The sequence below is a fragment of the Carcharhinus amblyrhynchos genome, chromosome 33, assembly GCF_965287045.1.
Source record: "Carcharhinus amblyrhynchos chromosome 33, sCarAmb.v2.hapA, whole genome shotgun sequence".
In the NCBI taxonomy this organism is placed as follows: Eukaryota; Metazoa; Chordata; class Chondrichthyes; order Carcharhiniformes; family Carcharhinidae; genus Carcharhinus; species Carcharhinus amblyrhynchos.
The window spans coordinates 436,744-455,968 of record NC_137356.1 but is presented as its reverse complement, the minus strand read 5'-3'; positions in this window follow the sequence as shown (position 1 = coordinate 455,968).

Genomic DNA, 19,225 nt, shown 5'->3' with positions numbered 1-19,225 from the left:
TAAGGGATTCCCTGGAAGTGTACAGGGGATACAGATTATACTCAAGAAGGAAATTAGGAGGGCATAAAGGAGGGCATGAGATGGCTTTGGCTGAGACGATTAAGGTGAATCCAAAGGGATTCTTTAAGTATATTAAAGGAAAAAGAATAGAGAGAGAATAGGACCCCTAAAGGACTAAAGCGGGCACATATGTGTGGAATCTCGGGTGATGGGCGAGGTTCTCATTGAATATTTCCCTTCTGTGTTTACTGTGGAGAAAGACATGAAGATTTGGGAACCTGGGAAGTTAGTGGTGATATATTGCGGACAGTTCACATTACAGTATAGGAGGTGATGGGTGTTTTAAAATGTATGAAGGTGACAAATCTCCTGGCCCTGACCAGGTATGCAAGAACACTGTGTGAGGCTAGAGAAGAAATTGCGGGAGCCCTAGTGGAGATATTTGCATCATTGTTAGCCATGGGTGAGGTACCAGAAGACTGGAGGGTAGCAAATAGAACATAGAACATTACAGCGCAGAACAGGCCCTTCGGCCCACAATGTTGCGCCGACCCGTTAAAAAACAATGACCCTCTAACCTAAACCAATCCCTTTTCATCCATAAACCTATCCACGGATCTCTTAAACGCCCCTAAACTAGGCGCATTTACAACTGCAGCAGGCAGGGCATTCCAATCCCTCACCACCCTCTGGGTAAAGAACTTACCCCTGACATCCGTCCTATAACTACCTCCCCTTAATTTAAAGCCATGCCCCCTCGTGCTAGCTTTCTCCATCCGAGGAAAAAGGCTATCACTATCCACCCTATCTAAACCTCTAATCATCTTATATGTTTCAATAAGATCCCCTCTTAGCCGCCTTCTTTCTAGCAAAAACAACCCCAAATCCCTCAGTCTCTCCTCATAGGACCTCCCCTCCATACCAGGCAACATCCTGGTAAACCTCCTCTGCACCCTCTCCAAAGCCTCCACATCCTTCCTGTAATGTGGGGACCAGAACTGCACACAGTACTCCAAGTGCGGCCGCACCAGAGTTGTGTACAGTTGCAACATGACGCTGCGACTCCTAAATTCAATCCCCCTACCAATAAACGCCAAGACACCGTATGCCTTCCTAACAACCTTATCTACTTGATTCCCTACTTTCAGGGATCTATGTACACATACACCTAGATCCCTCTGTTCATCCACACTATTCAGAGTCCTCCCGTTAGCCCTATACGCGACACATCTGTTATTCCTACCAAAGTGAATTACCTCACACTTCTCCGCATTAAACTCCATCCGCCACCTCTCGGCCCAGCTCTGCAACCTAAATCTCCCTGCAAACTATGACACCCTTCCTCACAATCTACCACACCTCCGACTTTGGTGTCATCAGCAAATTTACTAATCCACCCAACTATACCCTCATCCAGATCATTAATAAAAATTACAAACAGCAGTGGCCCCAAAACAGATCCCTGAGGCACACCACTTGTAACTGAACTCCATGACGAATATTTACCATCAACCACCACCCTCTGTCTCCTATCTGCTAGCCAATTCCTGATCCAATTTCCTAGATTACCCTCAATCCCATACATCTGCATTTTCTGCAGAAGCCTACCATGGTGAACCTTATCAAACGCCTTACTAAAATCCATATATACCACGTCAACTGCCTTACCCCCATCCACCTCTTTGGTCACTTTCTCAAAAAACTCAATAAGGTTAGTAAGGCACGACCTACCCTCCACAAAACCATGCTGACTATCTCCAATCAATTCATTACACTCCAAATAACTATAAATCCTATCCCTAATAATTTTTTCTAAAACCTTGCCCACAACAGAAGTAAGACTCACCGGTCTATAATTCCCGGGGAAGTCTCTGTTCCCCTTCTTAAACAATGGGACAACATTCGCTATCCTCCAATCTTCCGGTACTATACCTGAGACCAACGATGACCTGAAGATCAGAGCCAGAGGCTCTGCAATCACCTCTCTTGCCTCCCAGAGAATCCTAGGGTAATGTTGTGCCCATACTTAAGAAGGGCTGCAAAGAAAAGCCTGGGAATTATAGACCGGTAAGCCTAACACGTGTGGTGGGTAAGTTACTAGAGAGAATTCTGAGGATAAGATATATTGGCATTTGGAAAGACAGGGTTTGATTAGGAGCAGTCAGCATGGCTTTTCTACGTGGGAGATCATGCCTTACAAATTTGTTAGAGTTCTTTGATGAAGTGACCAGGAAAGTTGATGAGGGCAGAGTGATAGACATAGTCTATATGGACTTCAGAAAGGCCTTTGATAAAATTCCACATGGTAGGCTGCGCTGGAAGGTTAGATCACATGGAATCTAGGGAGAGCTGGCAAATTGAATGTACAATTGGATTGACGGTAGGAAGCACAGAGTAATGGTGGAAGGATGCTTGTCGGATTGGAGGCCTGTGACTGTGGTTTGCCTCAGGGGTCAGTGCTGGGCCCATTGATGTTTGTTATCTATATCGATGATTTGGATGAGAATGTACAAGGCATGATCAATAAGTTTGCAGATTACACTAAAATAGGTATTGTAAACAGTGAGGAAGGTTATCAAAAATTGCAGCAGGATCTTGATCAGCTGGGGAAATGGGCCGAGAAATGGAAAATACAGTTCAATACAGATAACTGTGAGATGTTGCATTTTGGAAAATCAAATTAAGGTAGAATTTTCACAGTGAATGGTATGACCTTAAGAAGGGACCTTGGAGTTCAGGTGCACGTTTCTCTAAAGGCAGAGTCACAGGTAGATTGTCAGGGCATTGAGTATAGAAGTTGGGAAGTTATGTTGCAGTTGTGCAGGATGTTGGTGAGGCCTCACCTGGATTATTGTGTACAGTTTTGGTTGCCTTGCTATAGGAAAGATGTTATTAAACTGGAGAGAGTGCAGAAGAGATTTACAAGGATGTTGCCAAGACTCAAGGGATTGCGTTATAGGGAGAGATTGGACAGGCTAGGACTTTTTTCTTTGGGGTATAGGAGACTGAGGAGCGATCTTATAAAGCTGTATAAGATCATGAGAGGCATGTATTGAGTGAATGCACTCAGCTTCTTTTCCTGAGAACTAGAGGGCACAGGTTTAAGTTAAAAGAATTAATGAGAACCTAAGGAGCAACTTTTTTATACAGAGGGTGGTACAAATGTGGAATGAGCTGCTGGAGGAAGTAGTTGAGGCAGGGACATTGACAACATTTCAAAGCATTTGGACAGATACATAGATAGGAAAGGTTTAGAGGGATATGGGCCAAATGCAGGCAAATGGGATTAGCTTAGATGGACTTTTTGGTCAGCATGGACCAGTTTGGGCTGAAGGGCCTGTCTCCGTGCCATAGATTCTATGATTCTATATTAGGATACTCCTTCACTCCCCACTTTGGCTTAACAAATTACACACAGGTTTTATGATTAATACAGATGATAAAGTACATTTGAAGCTACAATGATCTCATTAGCATTCAAAGTTAGTGATTTTAGATTTCTCCTCAGAATCCCCTCCCAGACGACTGTCATATGAGAGTTTCCAAACTCCACTCCCAAAATAAAATCTCCTCTTGTAGCAGTACTTCCACTTAGTTGTTTAATATCCAGAGCCGACTCCAGATTTTACAAATGATATTTGTGAACAAAGCTCCTGCTCCACTTTTAACAGTGAGTGTATTGCAGGATTTTCTACCAACTTCTTTAGAATTTCTTTGTCTTGTTCTCTTCCATTGTTATGCAAATTCTGGCATCCAACCAATACTCTCTTCCCAATTACTTTAAGATTTGTTTCCCAGACAGAAGTAAGACATTCTAAACGTTAGGATTATTTTTAAAATCTTCCGCTAGCAATATTGCCAACTGATTCCTTCTCAGTTCTACGATTTTTTTAAATTTGCGGGTCATGGGCACCGCTGGCTGGCCAGCATCTATTGCCCATCCCTTGTTGCCCAAGGGCATTGAGAATCAATCACATTACTGTGGCTCTGGAATCACATGTAGGCAAGACCGGGTAAGGATGACAGATATCCTTTCCGAAATGACATTAGTGAATCAGAAGGCTTTTCTGACAATCAACAATGGTTTCATGGTCAGCAGTTGATTCTTAATTCCAGATTTTTTTTATTGAATTCAAATTCCACCATCTGCTGTGGCAGGATTCAAACATTACTGAGTTTCTGGATTAATAGTCTAGCGATAATACCACTAGGCCATCGCCTCCCCAGAATAGTATCCAATTCTCCTTCTAGTTCCTCTTTGTTCCTTTAAATTCAGACCTTCTGGAAACTGCTCATCATTTTTCTGGTTTCCTTAACATAGAACATAAAACATAGAACAGTACAACACTGTACAGGCCCTTCAGCCCTTGATGTTGTGCCGAGCTATGTCTGAACCAAGATCAAGCTATCCCACTCCCTATCATTCTGGTGTGTTCCATGTGCCTATCCAATAACTGTTTGAAAGTTCCTAAAGTGTCCGACTCCACTATCACAGCAGGCAGTGCATTCCACACCCCAACCACTCTCTGAGTGAAGAATCTACGTCGGACATCTCTCCTATATCTCCCACCTAGTTATGCCACCTAATAACAGCTACATCCACCTGAGGAAATAGTCTCTGAACGTCCACTCTATCTATGCCCCTCATCATCTTATAAACTTCTAGTAAGTCACCTCTCATCCTCCTCCGCTCTAAAGAGAAAATTCCCAGCTCCCTCAACCTTTCCTCATAAGATCTACCCTCCAAACCAGGCAGCATCCTGGTAAATCTCCTCTGCGCTCTCTCCAATGGTTCCACATCCTTCTTATAGTGAGATGATCAGAACTGAACACAATATTTCAAATGTGGTCTCATCAAGGTCCTGTATAGTTGCAGCATAACCCCACGGCTCTTAAACTCAAACTCCCTGTTAATAAACGCTAACACACTATAAGCCTTCTTCACGGCTCTATCCACTTGAGATCTGTGGATATGAACCCCAAGATCTCTCTGTTCCTCTACATTCCTCAGAATTCTGCCGTTGATCCTGTAATCTGCATTCAAGTTTGTCCTACCAAAATGAAGCACCTCGCACTTATCAGGGTTAAACTCCATCTGCCACTTTTTGGCCCAGCTCTGCATCCAATCAATGTCACTTTGCAGCCTACAAGAATCCTCCACCTCATCCACTACTTCATCAATCTTGGTGTCATGAGCAAATTTACTAACCCACCCTTCAGTCCCCTCTTCCAAGTCATTGATAAAAATCACAAATAGCAGAGGACCCAGCACTGATCCCTGCGGTACACCGTTGATAACTGGCCTCCAGTCTGAAAATTTTCCATCCACTACCACCCTTTGTCTTCTATGAGACATGATGTTGAGATGCCGACATTGGACTGAGGTGAACACAGTAAGAAGTCTCATAACACCAGGTTAAAGTCCAACAAGTTTATTTGATAATAAACCCACTAGCTTTTGGGGTTTGCCCCTTCGTCAGGTAAGTGGAGAGTTCTGGTCATAAACAGAGCATATAAAGTCACACGCAGTTTACAGAATACTGATCAGAATGCGAGTCTTTTTCTGCTAATCAATCCTTAAAGGTGCAGACAATGTGAGTGGAGATAGCATTAAGCATAGGTTAAAGAGATGTTTATTGTCTCCAGACAGGACAGTAAGTCAGATGTAGCAAGTCCAGGCAAGTCATGGGGGTTACAGATAGTGTGACATGAACCCAAGATCCTGGTTGAGGCCATGCTCATGTGTGTAGAACTTGGCATCACAACACGCTACGGCAACGGATAAATGAACACCACTCAACAATAACCAGGCAAGACTGTTCCCTTCCTGTTGGCGAACACGTCAGAGGTCATGGGCATTCGGCGTCTGATCTTCAAGCAAACATTCTCCAAGGCAGCCTTCATGACACACGACAGTGCAGAGTCGCTGAGCAGAGACTGATATACAAGTTATGCACACATGAGGACGGCCTCAATTGGGATCTTGGGTTCTCGTCGCACTATCTGTAACCCCCATGACTGGCCTGGGCTTGCAAAATCTCACTAACTGTCCTGTCCGAAGACAATACACATCTCTTTAATCTATGCTTAATGCTATCTCCACTCACATTGTCTGCACCTTTAAGAATTGATTAGCTGTAAAGGCTCGCATTCTAATCAGTATTCTGTAAACTGTGTGTGACTTTATATGCATTGTTTATGAACAGAACTCTCTTACCTGACGAAGGTGCAAACCCCGAAAGCTAGTGGGTTTACTATCAAATAAACTTGTTGGACTTTAACCTGGTGTTGTGAGACTTATTTCTATGAGACAGCCAGTTACTTATCCAATCAGCCAAATTTCCTTCTATCCCACACCTCCTTACTTTCTTCATGAGCCGACCATGGGGAACCTTATCCAATGCCTTACTAAAATCCATATATACATCAACTGCTCTACCTTCGTCTACACACTTAGTTACCTCCTCAAAGAACTCAATCAAATTTGTGAGGCAGGACTTACCCTTCATAAAATCATGCTGACTATCCTGGATTAAGCTGCATCTTTCCAAATGTCATAAATCCTATTCCTCAGGACCCTTTCCATTAACTTACCGAGCACCAAAGTAAGACTAGCTGACCTATAATTACCAGGGTCATTTCTATTTTTTTTCTTGAAGAGAGGAACAACATTCGCCACTCTCCAGTCCTCTGGCACAATCCCCATGGACAATGAGGACCCAAAGATCAAAAGCTAAAGGCTTCGCAATCTCATCCCTTGCCTCCCAAAGTATCCTAGGATGTATCCCGTCTGGTCCAGGAGACTTATCGACCCTCAGGTTTTTCAAAATTGCTAATACATCTTCCCTCAGAACATCTACCTCCTTCATCCTATCAGCCTGTATCACACTCTCATCCTCAAAAACATGGCCCTTCTCCTTAGTGAACACTGAAGAAAAGTATTCATTCAACGCCTTACCTATCTCTTCTGACTCCATGCACAAGTTCCCACTACTATCCTTGACTGACCCTAACCTCACCCTGGTCATCCTTTTTTCCTCACATAAGGGTAAAAAGCCTTTATCCGACCTGCCAAGGACTTCTCATGCCCCCTCCTAGCTCTCCTAAGCCCTTTTTTTTTAACTCATTCCTAGCTACCTTGTAGACCTCAAGCAACCCAACTGAACCTTGTTTTTTCCTTACATATGCTTCCTTTTTCCTCTTGACAAACATTCAGCCTCTTTTGTGAACCATGGTTCCCTCACTCAGCCATTTCCTCCCTGCCTGACAGGGACATACCTATCAAAGACACAAAGTATTAGATCCTTGAACAAGCTCCACTTTTCATTTGTGTCCATACCTGACAGTTTCTGTTCCCATCTTATGCTCCTTAATTCTTGCCTAATCGCATCATAGTTTCCCCTGCCCCAATTATGAACATTGCCTTGTTGTGTGACCCTATCCCTCTCCATTGCAATAATGAAGGACGCCAAATTGTGGTCACTGTCTGCAAAGTGCTCTCCCACAAACAAATCTAACACTTGGCCCAGTTCATTACCCAGTACCAAGTCCAATGTGGCCCCACCTCTTGTCAGATTATTCACATATTGTGTCAGGAAACTCTCCTGCACACACTGTACAAAAAAGTGTCCCATCCAAACTATTCAACCTATGAAGGTTCCAATCAATATTTGGAAAGTTAAAGTCACCCATGATAACTACCCTGTGACATCCACACCTATCCATAACCTGCTTTGCCATTTCCTCCTCCACATCTCTATTATTATTTGGGGGCCTATAGAAAACTCCTAACAACGTGACCGATCCTTTCCTATTTCTAACTTCAGCCCATATTACCTCAGTAGGCAGATCCCCTTCGAAATACCTTTCAGCAGCTGTTAAACTATCCTTGATTATCCTCCACCTCTTTTACCACCTTCCCCACTCTTACTGAAACATCTATACCCCGGAACTGCCATCAGCCATTCCTGTCCCTGTTCTAACCATGTCTCCGTAATGGCCACGACATCATAGTCCCAAGTTCACCTATCTTATTCCTGATGCTCCTTGCATTGAAGTAGATACACTTCAACCCACCATCCTGTCTGCCTGTACACTCCTGCGACCTTGATACCTTCCTCAGTACCTCGCGACCCTCAATACTGGCTTTTGGACTACAGCTTGTTTTCAATAGAATCCAAAGTGGTAAACTTGTTGCTGAGGGGAACGACCACAGGGGATCACCGCGCTGGTTGCTTCCAGCCCCTCTCACCATCACCCATCTATTTTCATTCATCGGAGTACCTTAATTCCTGAAGCTTTTATCTATGATCACCTCTGCCTCCCAGATGATCCAAAGTTCATCCAGCTCCAGCACCAGTTCCCTAACACGGTTTTTGAGGAGCTGGAGGTAGGTGCACTTCCCACAGGTTAGCTGTCCTTTAGATTTCTGGCACTGGCTTTTTTAAATATTACTCCATTATATGGTTTTCCTCCTAACAAAGCTGAGAAATGTTTTCTCTCTCTAGCATTTTTTTAGTCTTTCTTGGGACAGGGTGTCGTTGGCTGGCCAGCATTTATTGCCCATCCCTAATTGCCCTTGAGAAGGTGGTGACGACTGCCTTCTTGAATTGCTGCAGTCCATGTGCTGTAGGTTGACCCACAATGCCAGTAGGGAGGGAATTCCAGGATTCTGACCCTGTGACTGCAAAGGAAAGGTGATATATTTCCAAGTCAGAGTGGTGAGTGGCTTGCAGGTGATAGTGTTCCCATGTCTCTACTGCCCTTGTCCTTCTTGATGGAAGTGGTTGTGGGTTTGGGAGGTGCTGTTTAAAGATCTTTGGTGAATTGCTGCAGTGCATCTTGTAGATAGTGTACACTGCTGCTACTGAGCATTGGTGATGGAAGGAGTGGATGCTTGTAGATGTGGTGCCAATCAAGCGGGCTGCTTTGTCCTGGATGGTGTCAAGCTCCATGTGTGTTGTCAGAGCTGCACCCATCCAGACAAGTGGGGAGTATTCCATCACACTGCTGACTTATGCCTTGTAGATGGTGAATAGGCTTTGGGGAGTCAGGAGGTGAGTTACTCACTGCAGTATTCCTAGCCTCTGACCTGCTCTTGGAACCACTGTGTTTATGTGGTGAGTCCAGTTGAGTTTCTGGTCAATGGAAACCTCTGCCTATCGCCAGCTGGCTCTGGCTTCCAGCGAAAACTCAGAAAGCCCTCCCTCCTTCTCTGTAAGGGCATCTAGATGCTAAGCAATGCCTGCAACCTTTGCTCTCTATACGTGCCATAGAATCCCAGCTGGAACTAAAATCAACACCCCCCCCAAACAAACAACTTCAATCCAGCATGAATTTAACAATTGGTCCTTCCAGGATTAGAAACCTTAAATTAAACACACTTAAAACTATACCTTACTTTTCTAATGTTTACCATTACAAATATAAATTCCTTAAAACCATCTTTGTTTTCCTAACAGTCAGATGACATACTTTATTCTGCACTGTTCTAACAGGACAGCTCCCTTCCCTCGGTTCCATTTGACAGAACCAGCCATTTCAGTTGGCACTCTGGTTACATGACGTTTATGAGTTGCCTGGTCCTTGCCTGTGAAAATATGTTCTGCACATTGCAAACTGCCATTTTATATTGTTGTGATTTAATCTTATACTAACTAGCAAACTTTAAATACATCTTTAAATATAAATTGATGACTTTATTAACCTTTTTATATTCAAATGAAATCCCATCTTTAACCACTGCTCCCTCTTCAGAGTTCTTGAACATGTTATCACCTCCCAAATCTATTTTCATCTTTCCAAAAAAATCGATGTTTGAATCCTTCTAATAGGCTTCCGCTCCTGACATTGCACCAGTACGGCTCCTACAAAGTCACAAGTGATATCCTATGTGTCTGTGACAAAGGTACACTTTTGCTCCTTGACCTTCTCAATCTGTCTGCAGACTTTGACACACTTGACTAGATTATCATCCACACCACCTCCAAAGCCTCTCCACACTATCATCTCAGCGGGTGGGGACATGCTCCTCCAAAAGCACAGTGTTAATTTTCACATGTACATTACTAACATCTAGCTCTACCTCAATTCCTCTCTCCACTCTTGCTAAATTATCAAACTTCTTATCAGACCTGATACTGGACGAGCAGAAATTGCTCTCAATTAAAAATTTTCAGTCTCTGCTCCAAACTCAGCGCACTAACTGCTGACACCATCTCTTTCCCTGACATCAGTCTGAGATTAAGCTAGCGTGTGTCACATTAACCTAAAGATGAGCTTCTGCCCTCATATTTTCATCCTAAAATTGCCTGGCTTTGCTCTATCTCAACTTATTTGCAGCTGAAACACTTATTTATGCCTAAAATCCTTCTAGACTTGGCAATTCCAATGTACTCCTGGCTGGTCTCCCACGTTTATACTCCATGAACCTGGAACATCCAAAAGACTCATTTTGCAGTAAGTCCTATTCACCCATCATCCCTGTGCTTGCCGACCTATGTTGACTCCTGGTTAAAAGCATGTTTGGATTTAAAAATTTTCATCCATCTTTTTACATCTGTCCATGGCCTCATCCATCCCTATCATTGTTCATCCAGACTAGAGCCCTTGAGATATCTGTGTTCCGATAATTCTGCCTCATTAGTTTCATAGATTTTAATTACTCTTCCATTTATGGCTGTACACTCTATTGTCCAGGCCTCAAGCTCTGGAATAATTTCCCAACATTTATTTCACTTTCATTTTTTAAGACACTGCTTAATTTCGATCTCTTTAACCAAGTTCTGTTAATCTGATCTAATATTTCTGATGTGGCTCGGTGTCATATTTTGTTTTACAATGTTCCTGTTAGGGACCTTAGGACATTTTATTATGTTAAAGGTAACATATAAATGTAAGTTCTTGTGAAATGACAGTCGGTGGCTGCTTGCACCAAACAAGTTTTAGAGTTCAATTTCAATGTTGGCCAGTATTGGATATTCAGAATTTCAATAACGTTTATTGTAGTTTCTGGTGTAATTGCAGAGCATTTAATGTAAAGTTAGGAAACAGGATTGATAGAAGCTACTTGAATAAAATGTTACTTACAAACTCCATCCCAAATATTGTATGCAGGATAAAGCTGTGTGTGGTTTCAGCTGGAAACTGATCCTATCTAATTAGTGTTTTTGTTCACAACCATATTCAAAACCTTATTGGCTGGTATATCACCCAGAAAAATCCACTTTAAAAATCAACATGCTGCTGGCTGAGATGTTGGAGATTTACACGGTCAGCACAAGCTTCTCCCTATGACTGTCATATTCTCTTTGTTAGTGCAATTGATGACACAATGCTGATGAAACTCAGATCATATTATTGTTTCATATGTGTTAAAGTCTGTTGCAGGATGCAAATACTGTGGTGTCAATGCCTTTAAATGTATTTGGCAATCCTCTTCTAGTCAGTCAGGATTTGAGAATGTGTTAAATTATTCAAAAAAATCACCTTTTACAAAGTCAATGCAATATAAATATGTTTCTTTTAATTTGAAGAAAAGTTTGTCCACAATTAAGTTTATAATTATTGTAATGCATTGCTGTTTGAAATTTTTAAAAATACATTTACATAATGAAAAAAATCAGAGTGTTAAGTTCATCAGTAAATCTGTCAAAGCAAAATTATTCTGATTTCCTGATAAAAATGCACCAGACCCACAGTAAACACCAGCTACTCAATTCCACTGCACACATGTTACTGGCAAACAAGGCAACTGAAATCAACTATATGGGAGAGATGGCACAGAAACAGGCCACTTGGCAAAACTAGTCCATGGCCGTCTTTATGCTCTCTTCTACTTTTCCTATTTTTCTTGATCGAAATCTATCAACATAACCCTCTAATCTCTCATATGCTTTTCTAGCCACTCCTTCACTGCATCAATACTATTGTCTATCCACTCCCTGCAGTAGTACATAATACTGAGGATAGCAGTGACTAGTAAGACTCAGGTTGTGCAGTTCTCAGCTTAATAATAGACTAAGATGGCAGCACCACCTCACATCACCCACTGCTATAGGCCAGTTCTGTATTACACATTATTCCTTAGTGACAGTGCATACTCTGGGCCTGTACTTACTGAAGGATGACTGAATGCATTTGCTGATCATGCAGCAATGTTCTGAATGTAAAATTTTGAAGTCAGTGTGCAGCTATGATGTCCAATGATAAACCATGTTACTGAAAGTCATCAACATCTACACAGTCGCATCTGAATTCTCTAAAGTTACATTTCTCCTGTTCATTGGCAAGCTGCCTCCAACCCCCAAATCCATTTCCACTCTGGAATATTACCCTTCCCATCCCAACCCACCCTATCACCACAGAAATTTTCCTCTCTCACCTCCAGGCTGAACTTTGTCCTTCTGACTGGCCTCACAAGATCCAAATTATTTAGATCTTCACTGTCTGCATCCAATACATAATAATTCCCATTTACTGCTGTCCATGAAGAAACTCATTGGCTCCCCATCCATTGTGCATTGATTTTAAAATTCTTACTTCATTGATATATATGCCAATGCCACAACCTTATCTTTTCCTCTGCCATTTGCACCTTCAACTCTTCTTAGCCCAGACTACTGTGCTTCACTCTCTTCTTCCTCTTTCACATATATAGCATAAGTTGTTCCATCCAAAAGTCTCTCTCTAAGCCTCACTCTTACACTTCCTCTCAACCCATGTCGTAAAGCCTCCCTCTTTAATCAACCTTTAAATCACCTCTCCTAATCTTGCCCTTATCACTGCATAATGTCTGATCTATTCTTTGTGAAGCAACTTGGTTAGTTTTGTTATGTTAATGATGCAAAATTAATGTACAGCATTGCTCCTATCATCATGTGCCATTTAATGGCCTTAAAAGTTGTAAAGGATCAGTTAAAGCCAAGCAACATTTTCACATAATGCTTTAAAGTTTACAGTGACCGTGCATAAGACAAAGAAAAATTAGTGAAAGGAATTAAATAAATCTGTATGGTGGAACCTTATTGTGAGCAGGAGGACACATTTCACCATGTTTCCAGAAGAGACCTGACAAGGAAATCAGTCACTGAGGAACAAAAACAGAAAATGTTGGAAAGTCTCAGCACATCTGATAGCCTCAGTGGAGAAGGAATGGAGCCAGTGTTTCGAGTCAGGATGACCCTTCGTCAGAGCTGAAGACAAGAAAAACAGAACAAATTTATACTCTGAGGGTGAAAAGGGGAGGATGGTCGTTGGGGTGCTGTAATTGATAGGCATGGGATTGACAAAAAGGCAAAGGGAATGGTGCTAAGGGCATTCATTATGAGATTGGAATGTGTAAATAGCAGAACAAAGGTGCAGAGTGCAGGAATGTGGCAGATGGCCCTAGTGAGGGAGAAATGAAATCAGATGGAAAATGAGATATTAGAAGTGGAAAAACAAAAATAATATAAAGTAACAAAAATGGACGAATAAGATGAAAAGAAGAAAATAAATAAAATACATGGAAATGAGTGGAGGTAGAGGAGACAGTTCATGCTCTGGGGTTGTTGAACTCAGTGTTCAGCCTGGAACGTTGTAATGTCACTGAGGAAGTCTGCTATTCTTCTCTTAAACTTCAGCACATAAATTCCTGTGAAATGAATCATTAAATTGTAATTCCCCAACATGCATACTGAAAACCAAACTCACTTTCTATCAACGCTTCTCATCTCAATAATGGTTTTGCTATCAATCCGGTAATTCTTTCTTCAGCTAGATGCCACTTGCAAATTAACGACAATGTTGATAAGACCTGCAATGAAGAATTTCAACACTCTCCTTCAGAGTCTAGTCAAAGTGTTAAAAAGACAGCAGTACAAATATTTTTTTAAATGTATATGTTCTCATTCCCAGACTGATATTGATCTGCACACAATTCCAGCAAAAATGCTAGATTATATATCTGCCACCTGCCTCTTTCCTCTGTCTGTTTCCCTTGACACTTTGAAATGTAAAATTTCATGAAATTTCAATTCAACCTATCAAATTACATAAAACTGATTTATCCTCACATTCTGTCTACATAGTATTCTAGCAGAGATTCTCCAATATCGACAAAGGCCAATGTTGGGCGGGAAAAGCAGCATTGAGGCTGCCAGTGGCAATGGTGGCTTCTTCTGCCATTCGTGCAGGACTATGAATAATAAAAGGGGCAGGGGTTCCACATCACATTGTGGGCAGCCTCTAATTTAACTGTCCTGCCATCAATTCAACGATTCCATGATCAAGGTGCCATTTTTAAAGGCTGCCCCAGTGAACCATAGAATCATAGAATCCTACAGTGCAGAAGGCGGCCATTTGGCCCATCGAGTCTGCACTGGCCACAATCCCACCAGGTCCTATCCCCATAGCCCCACGCATTTATCCTAGCTAGCTCCCCCTAACAGTAAGGGGCAATTTAGCATGGCCAATTCACCTAACCCGGACATCTGTGGGAGGAAACCGGAGCACCCGGAGGAAACCCACGCAAACACAGGGAGAACATGCAAACTCCACACAGACAATGACATAGGCTGGCAATTGAACCCAGGTCCCTGGCGCAGTGAGACAGCAATGCTAACCACTATGCCACCGTGCCACTCTCATCACCAATGCACAGCAAGCAAACCAGGAAACAATCTTCATCCAAGTTTACCCCATGGCATCACCCTGGCATAAAACTAGCATTATTCTAGTATCCCCTGGATTTACCCTGGTATTATCCTGGCAGCCCTGGCATTACCCTGGCACAATCTTATACCACCCCCCCAACCTCCTGGGTGCTGCATTCACCTCCAAGCTTTGGGGCGTAGCGTAGTGATGGCATTGTGTTAGGGCCAGGGACCTGGTTCAATTTCTTAGCTTGGGTCACTGCCTAGGTGGAGTTTGCACATTCTCCCTGTGTGTCTGTGTGGGGTTCCTCTGGGTGCTCTGGTTTCCTCCCACCAGTCCAAAGATGTGCTGGTTAGGTGAACTGGCCATTCTAAACTCTCCCTCAGCGTACCTAAATATTCAGAGCGTGGCGACTAGGGGGTTTTCACAGTAACTTCATTGCAGTGTTAATGTAAGCCTATTTGTGACTATTAAAATAAACGTCAAACTTTTGAGCTCTATGAGAAAGCTGTCCTAGAAGAAGTGCTGGCCTTCTGAGAGCAGTCATGTTTCATAGCATTCTGACATCACACTGCCATGGACACTTTATTTGACGTGGGGAGATGAGCCTAATAACGATATGTTAATTTATTACAATAAGGTTCCCGGATGTTGAACAGCAGGAAACACGGTCAGCCAATAATGTGTATGAAAAGCAACTTAGACTTTCTCGTGATATTTTCCACTCTCATCACCAAACATGCCTGATGGGAAAGGAGGCGGAAAATCCCAACCGAGCTGTTGCTGGCAATATAGTTGCAGTATTGCTTTGTTGCCATTAGTAACTGAAATAACAACAAAATAGGCAAAAAGATACCTTTTTGTTTTTTGCTTCTGTTACACATCAATAATACCAGACAAATATATTCTGCTTGTGCACAACTGGATTTCTCTGCCTTGTATGCTTTGCTCGCTCTAGACTTGACTATTCCAATGCAAGTCCTAGCCTACATAAACTTGTGGTCATCCAACACTGCTGCCCATGTCGCAATAAGTTCCACTGTCCCATTATCAACCCCTGTTTACTGACCTACATTTGTGCATGGTGAAGCAGTGCCTTGATTTTAAAATTCTCATCTTGTTTTTAAATCTCTCCATGACCTCACCCCGACCCTATCTTATTAATCTCTTCCAGTCTCATAACTCTCTGGGATCTCTGCGCTCATCTAATTCTGGTCTCGTGAGCATCCTCGATATTAATTATTCCACCATTGGTCACAATGCCTTCAGATGCCTAGCCTGAAGCTCCCATGTTCCCTCCCTAATTCTCTCTACTCTTTTCCCTCAGATCTCTGGATTTTCTATATAAATCTCTGCACACATTCCAGTCTCTGCCCTCACAAGCCTCCCCAGCAAATATGCAATGAAAAGGAAACAGTAAACCAGTGGTCTCAGTGGCAAATCTATGCAGTTAGTGTTGATTCAAATTCAAAGCAGATTTCTTTCAGAAACTACTTTGGTAAACAGATACAAATTAATTTGTGAGGAGTGGCAATTAAACGTAGCAGTTTGGGAGGTACAGGTGAGTTGAGGCTGCAGGAGGAAGGAATGTGCCTCCATATTAAGCAGAAATTTATGGAGTTGGGGTGGAAACTTAAGGCCAAGTCAGACAGAGTGGTTATCTTGGGACTCTTGCCTGTGCCACGCGATAGTTTAGAGCGGAACAGAGAGAGGGAAAGTTTGAACTCGTGGCTGAGGGGATGGTGCAGGAGGGAGGGGTTCAGGTTCTTGAGCAATTGGGGCTCATTCTGGGGAAGGTGGGACCTCTACAAGAGTGATGGTCTACACCTGAATCAGAGGGGAACCAATATCTTGGGGGGGGAAAATTTGCAAAGGCTATGCAGGGGGGTTTAAACTGATTCAGAGGCGGGGTGGGATCCTGAGTAGCAGGGATGAAAGTGAGGGGGGCATAGATGGGGACTGCAATGCACGGCATCGTGGGGGTGGAGCGGAGCAGGGTTTGAAATGCGTATACTTTAATGCGAGGAGTATTCACAATAAAGTGGATGAACTTGCAGCGTGGATCAGTACCTGGAACTTTGATGTTGTGGCCATTTCAGAGACATGGATAGAGCAGGGACAGGAATGGTTGTTGCAGGTTCCGGGGTTCAAATGCTTCAGTCGGAGTAGAGAAGGAAGTAGAAGGGGGGGAGGGGTAGCAGTATTAGTCAAGGATTGTATCACAGTGTCAGAGAGGAAGTTTGATGAGGACTTGTCTGTTGAGGTAGTATGGGCTGAGATTAGAAATAGGAGAGGAGAGGTCACCCTGTTGGGAGTCTTTTGTAGACCTCGTAAAAGTTCTAGAGAGGTTGAGGAAAGGATTGCGGAGACGATCCTGGATAGGAGTGAAAGTAATAGGGTAATTGTTATGGGGGACTTTAACTTTACTAATATTGATTGGAATAGCTATAGCTGTAGCTCATTAGAGGGGTCAGTTTTTGCACAAAGCGTGCAGGAAGGCTTTTTGACTCAGTATTTAGATAGGCCAACTAGGGGTGAGGCTATATTGGATTTGGTGCTGGGAAATGAGCCAGACCAGGTGTTAGACTTGGAAGTTGGTGTGCATTTTGGTGATAGTGACCACAATTCGGTTACGTTCACCTTGGTGATGGAAAGGGATAGGCATGAACCACAGGTCAGTAGTTTTAGCTGGGGGAAGGGTAATTATGAGGCTATTAGGAGAGAATTAGGAAGCATAGGTTGGACTAGGAGACTACTAGGTCTGGGAACGTCCAAAATGTGGAGTTTTTTCAAGGAGCAGCTACTGCGAGTCCTTGATATGTATGTCCCTGTCAGGCAAGGAGGATATGGTCGAGCTAGGGAACCGTGGTGCACTAAAAAAGTTGATTCGTTGGTTAAAAGGAAAAAGGAGGCTTATGTCAGGATGAGACTTGAGGGCTCAGGTAGTGCACTGGAAAGCTTTAGATTGGCTAGGAGGGAGTTAAAGAGTGAGTTAAGATGGGCTAAAAGAGGACATGAGAAGACTTTGGCTGATAGGATTAAGGAGCATCCTAAGGTGTCCAATAGATATGTTAAGAACAGAAGATTGGTTAGGGCAAGATTAGGGCCAGTTAGAGACAGCAGTGGGAAGTTATGTGTGGAACCGGAAGAGATTGGAGAGGCATTGAACTAATATTTCTCTTCGGTATTCACGCAGGGGGACATAAATGTAGCTGTGGAGAACACTGGGTTACAGGGTTGTAAACTGGACAGTATTGCAGTTGATAAGGAGGAGGTGCTAGATATTCTTGAGGGTTTGAAAATAGATAAGTCCCCTAGGCCGGACAGGATTTACCCTAGGATTCTCTGGGAGGCAAGAGAGGCGATTGCAGAGCCTCTGGCTCTGATCTTCAGGTCGTCGTTGGTCACAGGTATAGTGCCAGAAGATTGGAGGATAGCAAATGTTGTCTCATTGTTTAAGAAGGGGAACAGAGACTTCCCCGGGAATTATAGACCGGTGAGTCTTACTTCTGTTGTGGGCAAGGTTTTAGAAAAAATTATTAGGGATAGGATTTTTAGTTATTTAGAGAGTAATGAATTGATTGGAGATAGTCACCATGGTTTTGTGGAGGGTAGGTCATGCCTTACTAACCTTATTGAGTTTTTTGAGAAAGTGACCAAAGAGGTGGATGGGGGTAAGGCAGTTGACGTGGTATATATGGACTTTAGTAAGGCGTTTGATAATGTTCACCATGGAAGGCTTCTGCAGAAAATGCAGATGTATGGGATTGAGGGTGATTTAGTTAATTGGATCAGGAATTGGCTAGCAGATAGGAGACAGCGGGTGGTGGTTGATGGTAAGTATTCGTCATAGAGTTCGGTTACAAGTGGTGTGCCTCAGGGATCTGTTTTGGGGCCACTGCTGTTTGTAATTTTTATAAATGATCTGGATGAGGGTATAGTTGGGTGGATCAGTAAATTTGCTGATGACACCAAAGTCGGAGGTGTGGTAGATAGTGAGGAAGGGAGTCATAGTTTACAGAGAGACTTGGACAAGTTGCAGAGCTGGGCCGAGAGGTGGCGGATGGAGTTTAATGCGGAAAAGTGTGAGGTAATTCACTTTGGCAGGAATAACAGATGTGTAGAGTATAGGGCTAACGGGAGGACTCTGAATAGTGTGGATGAACAGAGGGATCTAGGTGTATGTGTACATAGATCCCTGAAAGTTGGGAACCAAGTAGATAAGGTTGTTAGGAAGGCATATGGTGTCCTGGCGTTTATTGGTAGGGGGATTGAATTTAGGAGCCGCAGCGTCATGTTGCAACTGTACAAAACTCTGGTGCGGCCGCACTTGGAGTATTGTGTGCAGTTCTGGTCCCCACATTATAGGAAGGATGTGGAGGCATTGGAGAGGGTGCAGAGGAGGTTTACCAGGATGGTGCCTGGTATGGAGGGGAGGTCCTATAAGGAGAGACTGAGGGATTTGAGGTTGTTTTCATTAGAAAGAAGGCGGCTAAGAGGGGATCTTATTGAAACATATAAGATGATTAGAGGTTTAGATAGGGTGGACAGTGATAGCCTTTTTCCTCGGATGGAGAAAGCTAGCACGAGG